General features: G+C 46.9%; 2 pseudogenes; both read right to left on the reverse strand.

Moving 5' to 3' along the window:
- Positions 1-1,784: 1,784 nt before the first annotated feature.
- Positions 1,785-11,495, reverse strand: LOC119300406 (annotated as a pseudogene).
- Positions 11,496-11,572: 77 nt separating this feature from the next.
- On the reverse strand, positions 11,573-12,744 carry LOC119298379 (annotated as a pseudogene).
- Positions 12,745-12,935: the final 191 nt, after the last annotated feature.

Raw genomic sequence — 12,935 nt, forward strand, 5'->3', positions numbered from 1 at the left:
GCAATGATGCTGAATGGATTTATTGGTCCATTTCATTTGCTTTTTGTTGAGTCAATTTCTGACTTGTTCACCCTCAGGCGATCTAGCTCCTGAGATATATATGGTTTTCTTTATTCATATCTTTTTTTGGTCTTCTCGGCTGCAAAATTATAAGGACGCCGATAAGTGCCACACGTGTGGGCGTTAGGGAGTCCGCCCACACATTTTGTGTGGTATATAAGAGGAACAACCCACACACCTACGTGTGGGCAAAACAATTAGCGCCCACACGTTTCTTTTTTTTTCCTCCCGATCCCTCTCACATGCGTGCGTGTGGGCGAAGTTGATAACGCCCACACGCCCGTATGTCAGGCCTCGTACCTCCTGGCCCCGCACGCCACGCGTGACGGTCACCGCGCGCCCGCAGTTGCCATGGTCCAGACCCTCGTCCATGTTCGTTTAATTGCAGTTGCCATGTCGCTGAACTACGGTTGCCATGTCGGACAACTGCAGTTGCCATGGTTGCTCAACTGCAGTTGCCATGTATGGTCTGATCTAATGTAGTTGCCATGATTTTATAACTTTAGGAGTTGCCACATACTAACACTAGGCAGTTGAGAGAGTTGCCATGTGCTCACAAACATGCTAGGGCAGTTGCCATTTAAAAAGGAAGAGTTGCCATCTGCTTACGTGCACGTTAGGGCAGTTGCCATGTACATGCACGTTAGGGCAGTTGCCATGTAAAAAGGAAGAGTTGCCATCTGCTTACGTGCACGTTAAGGCAGTTGCCATGTACATGCACGTTAGGGCAGTTGCCATGTACCATGCAAAAACATATGGCAACTCGGTAAAAGAGAGTTGTCATCTGCTTACGTGCACACTAGACAGTTGCCGTGTACCCTGCAAAACACATGGCAAACTCGGGTAAAAAAGAGAGTTGCCACCTGCTTATAAACACACACTAGGGACAGTTGCCATGTGCAGTGCAAAAACACATGGCAACTAGCAGCTTGGGTGTGGGAGAGAAGAAGGGTGTGTGGGCAAGATGCCAAATGCCCACACACTAGCCCTTGTGTGTGCGTGCAAAGTAGCGTGTGGGCGAACTGCTGAACGTTCACACACCAGCCCTTCCTGTGTGGTGAAACGGCCGTGTGGACGACCGGCTGAACGCCCACATACCAGACCAGTCCTACGTGGCACTAGAAACATGATAAGATTCGTGCGCTCACGAACGGATGCGGATCCACGCGTGTAGGCAAGATGCAAATACCCACACGTGTGGGCGTTAACATTTGCGAACTATAAAGATTGTGTCCCGAACCAAAGACTATATGTCACACCCGAGAATACATCGAGGAACGGCGGACACTTCCAATACAGGCAGCTGCTCCGGATGAAGCAATTGTCGCAGCTTCTATTCTGCCAGAACAACAAATAGGTATCCACTCCGCCTCTTTTAGACAAGAAGCCTACTATAGTGAAAACTCATGGTCAAGGGTAAGTTTAGAAGACTGTGTCAGTATAAAAGAGACGTGTATTGTGATACAGAGGAAGTGCTAGATTAGTGTAGGAGGACAAACGAAAGACTAAAGATTAATTTGCACATGGCATCACATTAACATAAAACCTAGACAACACCGTAGCACCATTACAGTTTATTACGCCATAGTTAATTCCATTGTTTTTCCAGAAGGCAGCAGCTTTGGACACAAAATGATGCTAAACATTACAATTTTCACATATTATTTCTAGGCCAATCATTATGCCGATTACATTAACAGATCGATAGAGTCTTGAGGAACAATTTAGTTGGCCTTTACAATGACCATGGAGATGTTGGCATTACGACCGAACCTAGGGACCTTGCAGTCGGTGGCGAAGATGTCGGATGAGACAAAGCTTGCTACACCCCCATTACCGGCATGCTAGAACTCACGTTGAACTTGTTTACATAGTCGGGGCGGTAGGTTTGGCCGAGAACAACGTGAACATCACCTGTCAGGTCGTAGAACTTGAACCCAATGTCCAGATGCGCGAGACTATCATCCTCTGTCACACCGTAATTGTGAGCACGTGAGTCTTCCTTCGTGACGGGCACCACTTTAGTCATGATGTCGAACACACCCTTAAGCTCAACCCTGGCCTTCGACGGAGCACCGATTGACGTTGCTGGTGACATCGGTGCACAGTGGCAGTCCACTGATGTGCATGGCCTGACCGTCACGAGGACCTCCATGACCAAGAACGTCATTGTTCCCCTTGGCGGTCTTCTTGGCACCCACGTAGAGGCGGTGGTCCACGAAGTGGACACCTATGGCTTGTATCCATGTGAAGTCGCGGCTCATGGAGGGGTTGCGTTTGCCGATGAAGTGGGCGTTGATATTGTTGGAAATATGCCCTAGAGGCAATAATAAATTGGTTATTATTAAATTTCCTTGTTCATGATAATCGTTTATTATCCATGTTAGAATTGTAATGATAGGAAACTCAGATACATGTGTGGATACATAGACAACACCATGTCCCTAGTAAGCCTCTAGTTGACTAGCTCGTTGATCAATAGATGGTTACGGTTTCCTGACCATGGACATTGGATGTCGTTGATAACGGGATCACATCATTAGGAGAATGATGTGATGGACAAGACCCAATCCTAAGCCTAGCACAAGATCGTGTAGTTCGTATGCTAAAGCTTTTCTAATGTCAAGTATCATTTCCTTAGACCATGAGATTGTGCAACTCCCTGATACCGTAGGAGTGCTTTGGGTGTGCCAAACGTCACAACGTAACTTGGTGGCTATAAAGGTGCACTACGGGTATCTCCGAAAGTGTCTGTTGGGTTGGCACGAATCGAGACTGGGATTTGTCACTCCGTGTAACGGAGAGGTATCTCTGGGCCCACTCGGTAGGACATCATCATAATGTGCACAATGTGACCAAGGAGTTTATCACGGGATGATGTGTTACGGAACGAGTAAAGAGACTTGCGGGTAACAAGATTGAACAAGGTATCGGGATACCGACGATCGAATCTCGGGCAAGTATCGTACTGATAAACAAAGGGAATTGTATACGGAATTGATTGAATCCTTGACATCGTGGTTCATCCGATGAGATCATCGTGGAGCATGTGGGAACCAACATGGGTATCCAGATCCCGCTGTTGGTTATTGACCGGAGAGTTGTCTCGGCCATGTCTGCATAACTCCCGAGCCCGTAGGGTCTACACACTTAAGGTTCGATGACACTAGGATTATAGGGAATAGATGTACGTGGTTACCGAATGTTATTCGGAGTCCCGGATGAGATCCCGGACGTCACGAGGAGTTCCGAAATGGTCCGGAGGTAAAGATATATATATGGGAAGTCATCATACGGTCACCGGAATAATTCGGGGGGTTACCGGTATTGTACCGGGACCACCGAAGGGGTTCCGGGGGTCCACCGGGAGGGTCCACCTGCCCCGGAGGGCCCTATGGGCTGTGTGTGGAGAGGGACCAGCCCCTTAGTGGGCTGGGCGCCTCCCCCCCTAGGGCCCATGCGCCTAGGGTTTAGGGGGAACCCTAAAGGGGGGCCCCCTTGCCTTGGGGGGCAAGGCAACCCCCCTGGCCGCCGCCCCCTCCTCAGATTGGATCTGAGGGGGCCGGCCCCCCTCTCCCTTGCCCCTATATATATATGTGGGGGGTGGGAGGGCAACCGGACCCAAGTTCTGGCGCAGCCCTTCCCCTCTCCCAAGTCCTCCTCTTCTCCCGCGGTGCTTGGCGAAGCCCTGCAGGATTGCCACGCTCCTCCTTCACCACCACGCCGTCGTGCTGCTGCTGGATGGAGTCTTCCCCAACCTCTCCTTCTCCCCTTGCTGGATCAAGGCGTGGGAGACGTCACTGGGCTGCACGTGTGTTGAACACGGAGGCGCCGTTGTTCGGCGCTTAGATTGGAATCAACCGCGATCTGAATCACTGTGAGTACGACTCCTTCTTCCGCGTTCTTGCAATGCTTCCGCTTAATGATCTACAAGGGTACGTAGATGCACTCCCCTTCCCCTTGTTGCTAGATTACTCCATAGATTGATCTTGGTGATGTGTAGAAAATTTTAAATTTCTTCTATGATCCCCAACAGTGGCATCATGAGCTAGGTCTATGCGTAGTTTCTATGCACGAGTAGAACACAAGTTGTTGTGGGCGTTATTTTGTCAATTTACTTGCCGTTACTAGTCTTATCTTGATTCGGCGGCATCGTGGGATGAAGCGGCCCGGACCGACCTTACACGTACTCTTGCGTGAGACAGGTTCCACCGACTGACATGCACTAGTTGCATAAGGTGGCTAGCGGGTGTCTGTCTCTCCCACTTTAGTCGGATCGGATTCGATGAAAAGGGTTCTTATGAAGGGTAAATAGAAATTGGCATATCACGTTGTGGTTTTGGCGTAGGTAGGAAACGTTCTTGCTATAAACCTATAGCAGCCACGTAAAAATTTGCAACAACAATTAGAGGACGTCTAACTTGTTTTTGCGGCATATGCCTTGTGATGTGATATGGCCAAAAGGATGTGATGAATGATATATGTGATGTATGAGATTGATCATGTTCTTGTAATAGGAATCATGACTTGCATGTCGATGAGTATGACAACCGGAAGGAGCCATAGGAGTTGACTTAATTTATTTATGACCTGCGTGTCAACTTAAACGGCATGTAATTAATTTACTTTATTGCTAAACCGTTAGCCATAGTAGTAGAAGTAATAGTTGATGAGACGACTTCATGAAGACACGATGATGGAGATCATGGTGTCATGCCGGTGACGATGATGATCATGGCGCCCCGAAGATGGAGATCAAAAGGAGCAAAATGATATTGGCCATATCATGTCACTATTTGATTGCATGTGATGTTTATCATGTTTTACATCTTATTTGCTTAGAACGACGGTAGCTTAAATAAGATGATCCCTCGCAATAATTTCAAGAAAGTGTTCCCCCTAACTGTGCACCGTTGTGAAGGTTCGTTGTTTCGAAGCACCACATGATGATCGGGTGTGATAGATTCTAATGTTCGAATACAACGGGTGTAAGCCAGATTTATACACGCAATACACTTAGGTTGACTTGACGAGCCTAGCATGTACAAACATGGCCTCAGAACACGGAAGACCGAAAGGTCGAACATGAGTCGTATAGAAGATACGATCAACATGAAGATGTTCACCGATGATGACTAGTCCGTCTCACGTGATGATCAGACACGGCCTAGTTGACTCGGATCATGTATCACTTAGATGACTAGAGGGATGTCTATCTGAGTGGGAGTTCATTAAATAATTTGATTAGATGAACTTAATTATCATGAACATAGTCTAAATTGTCTTTGCAAATATGTTGTAGATAAATAGCTCACATTGTAGCTCCCTGTTTCAATATGTTTCTAGAGAAAGACTAAGTTGAAAGATATTGTAAGCAATGATGCGGACTGGGTCCGTAGTCCGAGGAGTGTCCTCACTGCTACACAGAAGGCTTACGTCTTTGATGCACCTCTCGATGTGCAAACCCCTACAACGTCGTCTGTGGATGTTGTGAACACCTGACAGACACATCCTGATGACTACTTGATAGTTTAGTGCACCATACTTTACAGCTTAGAATCGGGATTCCAATGACGTTTTGAACGCCATAATACATATGAGATGTTCCAAGAGCTGAAATTGGGATTTCAGGCTCATGCCCGTGTTGAGAGGTATGAGACCACTGACAAATTCTTTTGCCAACAAGATGGAGGAGAATAGCTCAGCTAGTGAGCATGTGCTCAGAATGTCTGGGTGCTACAATCACTTAAATCAGGTGGGAGCTAAACTTCCAGATAAGATAGTGATTGATAGAGTTCTCTAGCCACTATCACTAAGCTACTAGATCTTCGTGATGAACTATGACATGCAAGGGATGGAGTTGATCCCGGAGCTGTTCGCGGTGCTTAAGACCGCAAAAGGTAGAAATCAAGAAGGAGCATCAAGTGTTGATGGTTTAACAAGACCACTAGTTTCAAGAAGGGCAGGGGCTAGAAGGGAAACTTCATGGATGGCAAACCAGTTGCCGCTCCAGTGAAGGAACCCAAGGTTGAACCCAAACCCGAGACTAAGTGCTTCTATTGTAAGGGGAACGGTCACTGGTAGCAGAATTACCCCAAATGCATGGTAGATAAGAAGGCTGGCAACTTCAACAAAGTATATACGTGTTATTAATGTGTACCTCACTAGTACTCCTGGTAGCACCTGGGTATTGGATACCGGTTCAGTTGCTATTATTGGTGACTTTAAGCAAAAGCTACGGACTAAACGGAGACTGGCTAAGGGTGAGGTGACGATGTGTGTTGGAAGTGTTTCCAAAGTTGATGAGATCACCATCGCACGCTCCATCTGCCTTCGGGATTAGTATTGAACCTAGATAAATGTTATCAGGTGTCTACGTTGAGCATGAATATGATTAGATCATGTTCATTGCAATATGGTTATTCATTTAAGTTAGAGAATAATGGTTATTCTGTTTACATGAATAATACCTTTCATGGTCATGCACCCTATGTGAATGGTTCATTGAATCTCGGTCGTGGTAATACGCATGTTCACGCCAGAAGATGTAGAGTTAATAATGATAGTACCACTTTCTTGTGGCACTGCCGCTTAGGTCATATTGGCGTAAGATGCATGAAGAAACTCCATGTCGATGGATGTTTGGAGTCACTTGATTTTGAATCGCTTGACACATGCGAGCCATGCCTCATGGGCAGGATGACTAAGACCCCGTTTTCAGGTACAATGAAACGGGCAAGTGACTTGTTGGAAATCATACATGCTGATGCGTGTGATCCAATGAGAATTGAAGCATGCGGTGGATATCGCTATTTTCTCATCTTCACTGACGATTTGAGTAGATATAGGTATATTTACTTAATGAAGCACAAGTCTGAAACGTTTGAAAAGTTCGAGCGATTTTAGAGTGAAATTAAGAATCATCATAACGAGAAGATCATGTTCCTATGATCTGATCAAAGGGGGATTTTCTGAGTTATGAGTTTGGCAATCACTTAAGACATTGTGGAATTGTTTCACAATTGAAGCCACCTGGAACACCACAGCGTAATGGTGTATCCGAACGTCATAATCGAACCTTATGAGATATGGTGCGATCTATGATGTCTCTTACCGATCTACCGCTATTATTTTGAGGTTATGCATTAGAGACAGCTGCATTCACTTTAGATAGGACACCATATAAGTCCGTTGAGACGACGTCGTATGAACATTGGTTTGGCAAGAAACAAAAGTTGTCGTTTCTTAATGTTTGGGGCTACGATACTTAAGGTTCAGCCGGAAAGGCTCGAACCCAAAAACGGACAAATACATCTTCATAGGATACCCAAAGGTAGCAGTTGGGTATACCTTCTACCTCAGATCCGAGGGTAAATTGTTTGTCGCTAAGAAAGGGTCCTTTCTCGAGAAGGAGTTTCTCTCGAAAGAATTGAGTGGGAGGAAGATAGAACTTGATGAGGTTGTCGAACCTTTACTTCAACCAAAGAGTGATGCAACACAGAAAGATGTTTTCTGTGGCACCTACGTCTGTTGAAGAGCATGTTAATGATAGTGATCATGAAGCTTCAGGTCAAGTTTCTATCGAACCTCATAGGTCGACAAGGATATGTACTACTCCTGAGTGGTACGGTAATCCTGTCTTAGATATCATGTTGTTGGACAACAATGAACCTACGAACTATGGAGAAGCAATGGTGGGCCCGTATTCCAACAAATGGTTAGAAGCCATGAAATCCAAGATAGGATCCATGTATCAGAACAAAGCATGGACTTTGGTGGACTTGCCCAATGATCGGCAAGTCATTGATATAAATGGATCTTTAAGAAGAAGCCAGACGTGGACGGTAATGTTACCGTCTATGAAGCTCGACTTGTGGAAAAGAGTCTTTTCACAAGTTCAAGGAGTTGACTACGATGAGATTTTCTCACCCGTAGCGATGTTTAAGTCAGTCGGAATCATGTTAGCATTAGCTGTATTTTTTTATTATGAAATGTGACAGATGGATGTCAAAACAAGTTTTCTTACCAGTTTTCGTAAGAAAAAGTTGTATGTGATACAATAAAAGGTTTTGTCGATCCTAAGGATGCTAAAAGGTATGCTGGCTCCAGCAATCCTTCTATGGACTAGAGCAAGCATCTCGGAGTCGGAATATATGCTTTGATGGAGTGATCAAAGCTTTTAGGTTTATACAATGTTTGCTAGAAACTTGTATTTACAAGAAAGTGAGTGGGAGCACTACAACATTTCTGATAAGTATATGTGGATGACATATTGTTGATTCGAAATAATGTAGAATTTCTGGAAAGCATAAACGGTTGTTTGAAGAGTGATTTTCAAAGGAAGAGCTGGATAAAGCTGCTTACATATTGGGCATCAAGATCTATAGAGATAGATCAAGACGCCTGATGATACTTTCAAAGAACGCACACCTTGACATGTTTTTGAAGGAGTTCAAAATAGATCAGTCAAAGAAGGGATTCTTACCTGAGTTGTAAGGTGTTAAGTTGAGTAAGACTCAAAGATTGACCACGGTAGAAGAAAGAGGAAGGACGAAGGTTGTCCCCTATGCTTTTGTCATAGACTCTATACGGTATGCCATGCTGCGTACCGCACCAGGTGTGTGCCTTGCCACATGTCTGGCAAGAGGGTACAAAGGTGATCGAGGAGTGGATCACCAGATAGCGGTCAAAATTATCCTTAGAGGAATAAGGAAATGTTTCTCGGTTATGGAGGTGATAAAGAGTTCGATGTAAAGAGTTACGTCGATGCAAGCTTAACACCTATCCGGATAGCTCTAAGTAGAGATACCGGATACGTATAATGGAGCAACAATTTGGAATAGCTCCAAGTGGAACGTGGTAGCAGCATCTATGATATGACATAAAGTTTTGCGAAATACATAGGGATCTAAATATTGCAGACCCGTTGACTACAACCTCTCTCACAAGCATAACATGATCAAACCCGGAACTCATTGAGTGTTAATCACATAGTGATGTGAACTAGATTATTGAGTCTAGTAAACTCTTTGGATGTTGGTCACATGGAGATGTGACCTGTGAGTGTTAATCACATGGCGATGTGAACTAGATTATTGACTCTAGTGCAAGTGGGAGACTGTTGGAAATATGCCCTACAGGAAATAATAAATTGGTTATTATTATATTTCCTTGTTCATGATAATCGTTTATTATCCATGCTAGAATTGTATTGATAGGAAACTCAGATACATGTGTGGATACATAGACAACACCATGTCCCTAGTAAGCCTCTAGTTGACTAGCTCGTTGATCAATAGATGGTTACGGTTTCCTGACCATGGACATTGGATGTCGTTGATAACGGGATCACATCATTAGGAGAATGATGTGATGGACAAGACCCAATCCTAAGCCTAGCACAAGATCGTGTAGTTCGTATGCTAAAGCTTTTCTAATGTCAAGTATCATTTCCTTAGACCATGAGATTGTGCAACTCCCGGATACCGTAGGAGTGCTTTGGGTGTGCCAAACGTCACAATGTAACTGGGTGGCTATAAAGGTGCACTACGGGTATCTCCGAAAGTGTCTGTTGGGTTGGCACGAATCGAGACTGGGATTTGTTACTCCGTGTAACGGAGAGGTATCTCTGGGCCCACTTGGTAGGACATCATCATAATGTGCACAATGTGACCAAGGAGTTGATCACGGGATGATTTGTTATGGAACGAGTAAAGAGACTTACCGGTAACGAGATTGAACAAGGTATCGGGATACCGACGATCGAATCTCGGGCAAGTATCGTACCGATAGACAAAGGGAATTGTATACAGGATTGATTGAATCCTTGACATCGTGGTTCATCCGATGAGATCATCGTGGAGCATGTGGGAACCAACATGGGTATCCAGATCCCGCTGTTGGTTATTGACCGGAGAGTTGTCTCGGCCATGTCTGCATGACTCCCGAGCCCGTAGGGTCTACACACTTAAGGTTCAATAACACTAGGATTATAGGGAATAGATGTACGTGGTTACCGAATGTTATTCAAAGTCCCGGATGAGATCTCGGACGTCACGAGGAGTTACGGAATGGTCCGGAGGTAAAGATTTATATATGGGAAGTCATCATACGGTCACCGAAATAATTCGGGGGGTTACCGGTATTGTACCGGGACCACCGAAGGGGTTCCGGGGTCCACCGGGAGGGTCCACCTGCCCCGGAGGGCCCTATGGGCTGTGTGTGGAGAGGGACCAGCCCCTTAGTGGGCTAGGCGCCTCCCCCCTAGGGCCCATGCACCTAGGGTTTAGGGGGAACCCTAAAGGAGGGCTCCCCCTTGCCTTGGGGGGCAAGGCAACCCCCCTGGCTGCCGCCCCCTCCTCAGATTGGATCTGAGGGGGGCGGCCCCCTCTCCCTTGCCCCTATATATATGTGGGGGGTGGGAGGGCAACCGGACCCAAGTTCTGGCGCAGCCCTTCCCCTCTCCCAAGTCCTCCTCTTCTCCCGCGGTGCTTGGCGAAGCCCTGCAGGATTGCCACGCTCCTCCTTCACCACCATGCCATCGTGCTGCTGCTGGATGGAGTCTTCCCCAACCTCTCCTTCTCCCCTTGCTGGATCAAGGCATGGGAGACGTCACCGGGTTGCACGTGTGTTGAATGCGGAGGCGCCGTTGTTCGGCGCTTAGATCGGAATCAACCGCGATCTGAATCGCTGCGAGTACGACTCCTTCATCCGCGTTCTTGCAACACTTCCGCTTAGCGATCTACAAGGGTATGTAGATGCACTCCCTTTCCCCTCGTTGCTAGATTACTCCATAGATTGATCTTGGTGATGCATAGAAAATTTTAAATGTCTGCTATGATCCCCAACAGATATGGAGGTCGACATCAGAGACGACACAGAAATCATGGTCCTTCTTGTCGTGGAAGTAGAAGTTATTGCCATTAGCGCCATTGAAGCGGGGGTCACCGCAGATAAACCCAGGGAAGATTTCACACACTTGAAGAAGGTTTTGTCATTAGTATCATCAAAAAGGACGTCACTGCCGGTCTAGAGCATTACAATTGCAATTATTCAATGTCGTGCATCTTTAGATAGATGGAGAAGTCTAAGGTCGAATTGTCATCGATCTACCATGCATCACTTAAAGAAAAGGGCATGCATGGCTTGAGACTAGGGCAAGATTGTGGATGTCTTACAACAGTATGTCTTGCAGCTAGTGTAGACGACAAGGCACTCCTCGGGGCAACTCTTGGGGCAGGTGGCCACGCAGGGGGCACTCTTGTCGGTGGGGTGGCGCAGGTGAGAGTCTGCGCCCTCTTGCCGAACCGTCCATGGTGGATCACGACGGAGTTCGGCGGCAGCGGGCGGCGCGGCTGCGCGGCCGCAGAGGACACGGCGGCGCACAGCACCAGCACGGTGGCGAATGTTCCCATGCACGACGCTGGCTTGGCCATTTCTGCATACCTGGGGCCTGCCTGTGCTAGTATGTAGTAGGCCGATTACATTAACCGATTTTGTGTTGAGCAATAGTTTAGTTAGCCCTGACTGTGATCATGGAGATGCCACCATTATGGCCGAACCTAGCGACCTTGCAGTCGATGGCGAAGATGTCGAAGGAGACATAGCTTGCTACACCACCCATCACCGGCATTCTAGAACTCACGTTGAGCTTGTTGACGTAGTTGGAGCGGTAGTTTGGCCTAGAATGTCATGAACATTGTCGGTGAGGCCATAGAACTTGAACCCAATGACCAAATGCGCGAGGCTGTTATCCTCTGTCACATCATGGTTGTGGATGCGGGAGTCCTCCTCCGTGATGGGCACTACTTTAGTCATGATGTCAAACACACCCTCAAGCTTGACCCTCGCACCATTGGTCATGGAGGTCCTCGTGACGGTAAGGGCAGGCAAAGTGTTGGATTGCCACTATGTGCTAATGTCAGTAGCGATGTTGATCGATGCTCCATCGAAGGTCAACTCGAGGCGATCGACGTCATTACTCCACTTGGAGGTCTTCTAGGCACCAAAGTAGAGGTGGTGGTCTGCGAAGCGGATCCCAAGGCCTGGATCCATGTGAAGTCTCGGCTCATGGAGGGGTTGCGTTTGCCGATGAAGTGGGCGTTGATATGGAGGTCAGTATCAGAGACGACACATAAGTCTTGGTCCTTCTTGCCATGGAAGTAGAAGTTGTTGCCATCAGCGCCAGTGAAGCGGGGGTCACCGCGGGACATTCCAGGGTAGAAGTCACACACTTCAAGAAGATTTTGTGATTAGTATTGAGGTAGCTGATCTAAAGCATTAGTACCATTGCATTCATTGGGCTTTGTGCATCTTCAAAAATATAGGGAGGTGTCTTTGATCGTGTGTCACTTAAAAAGTTAAAAAAGAAGGGCATGTATGGCTTGAGACTAGGGAAAGATTGGTGATGTATATATGCGTACAGCAGTATGTCTTGCAGCTGGGGCAGAGGATGAGGCACTCGTTGGGGTAGCTCTTGTCACAGGTGGCCATGTAGGGGTTCCTCTTGTCCTTGGTGTTGTCACAGGTGAGAGTCCACGTCTTCTTGCCGAACTGTCTAGGGTGGATCACCCGGGAGTTCAGCGGCAGCGGGCGACACGGCTGCGCGACCGCAAAGGACACGTCGGCACACGGCACCACCAGTATGATGGCGACCACTCCCAAGTAGGATGCCGACCTGGCCATTGCTACATACCTGAGGCCTGCCTGTGCTAGCTTAATCCGCCGATCTGTGTGTTCAGTATGTGGGCAGCTCGGTGTGAGTTTGGTAAGATGTATGGCTGTGTTGCATGGGAATTTATAGGATGCGCGGGAAGAGGTGACTAATCTTTTTTTGAAAGGACCAGTTGGTGGCTGGCATATATTGATTAATAGTA

Source organism: Triticum dicoccoides, chromosome 5A (assembly GCF_002162155.2).
Source record: "Triticum dicoccoides isolate Atlit2015 ecotype Zavitan chromosome 5A, WEW_v2.0, whole genome shotgun sequence".
NCBI classification, from domain to species: Eukaryota; Viridiplantae; Streptophyta; class Magnoliopsida; order Poales; family Poaceae; genus Triticum; species Triticum dicoccoides.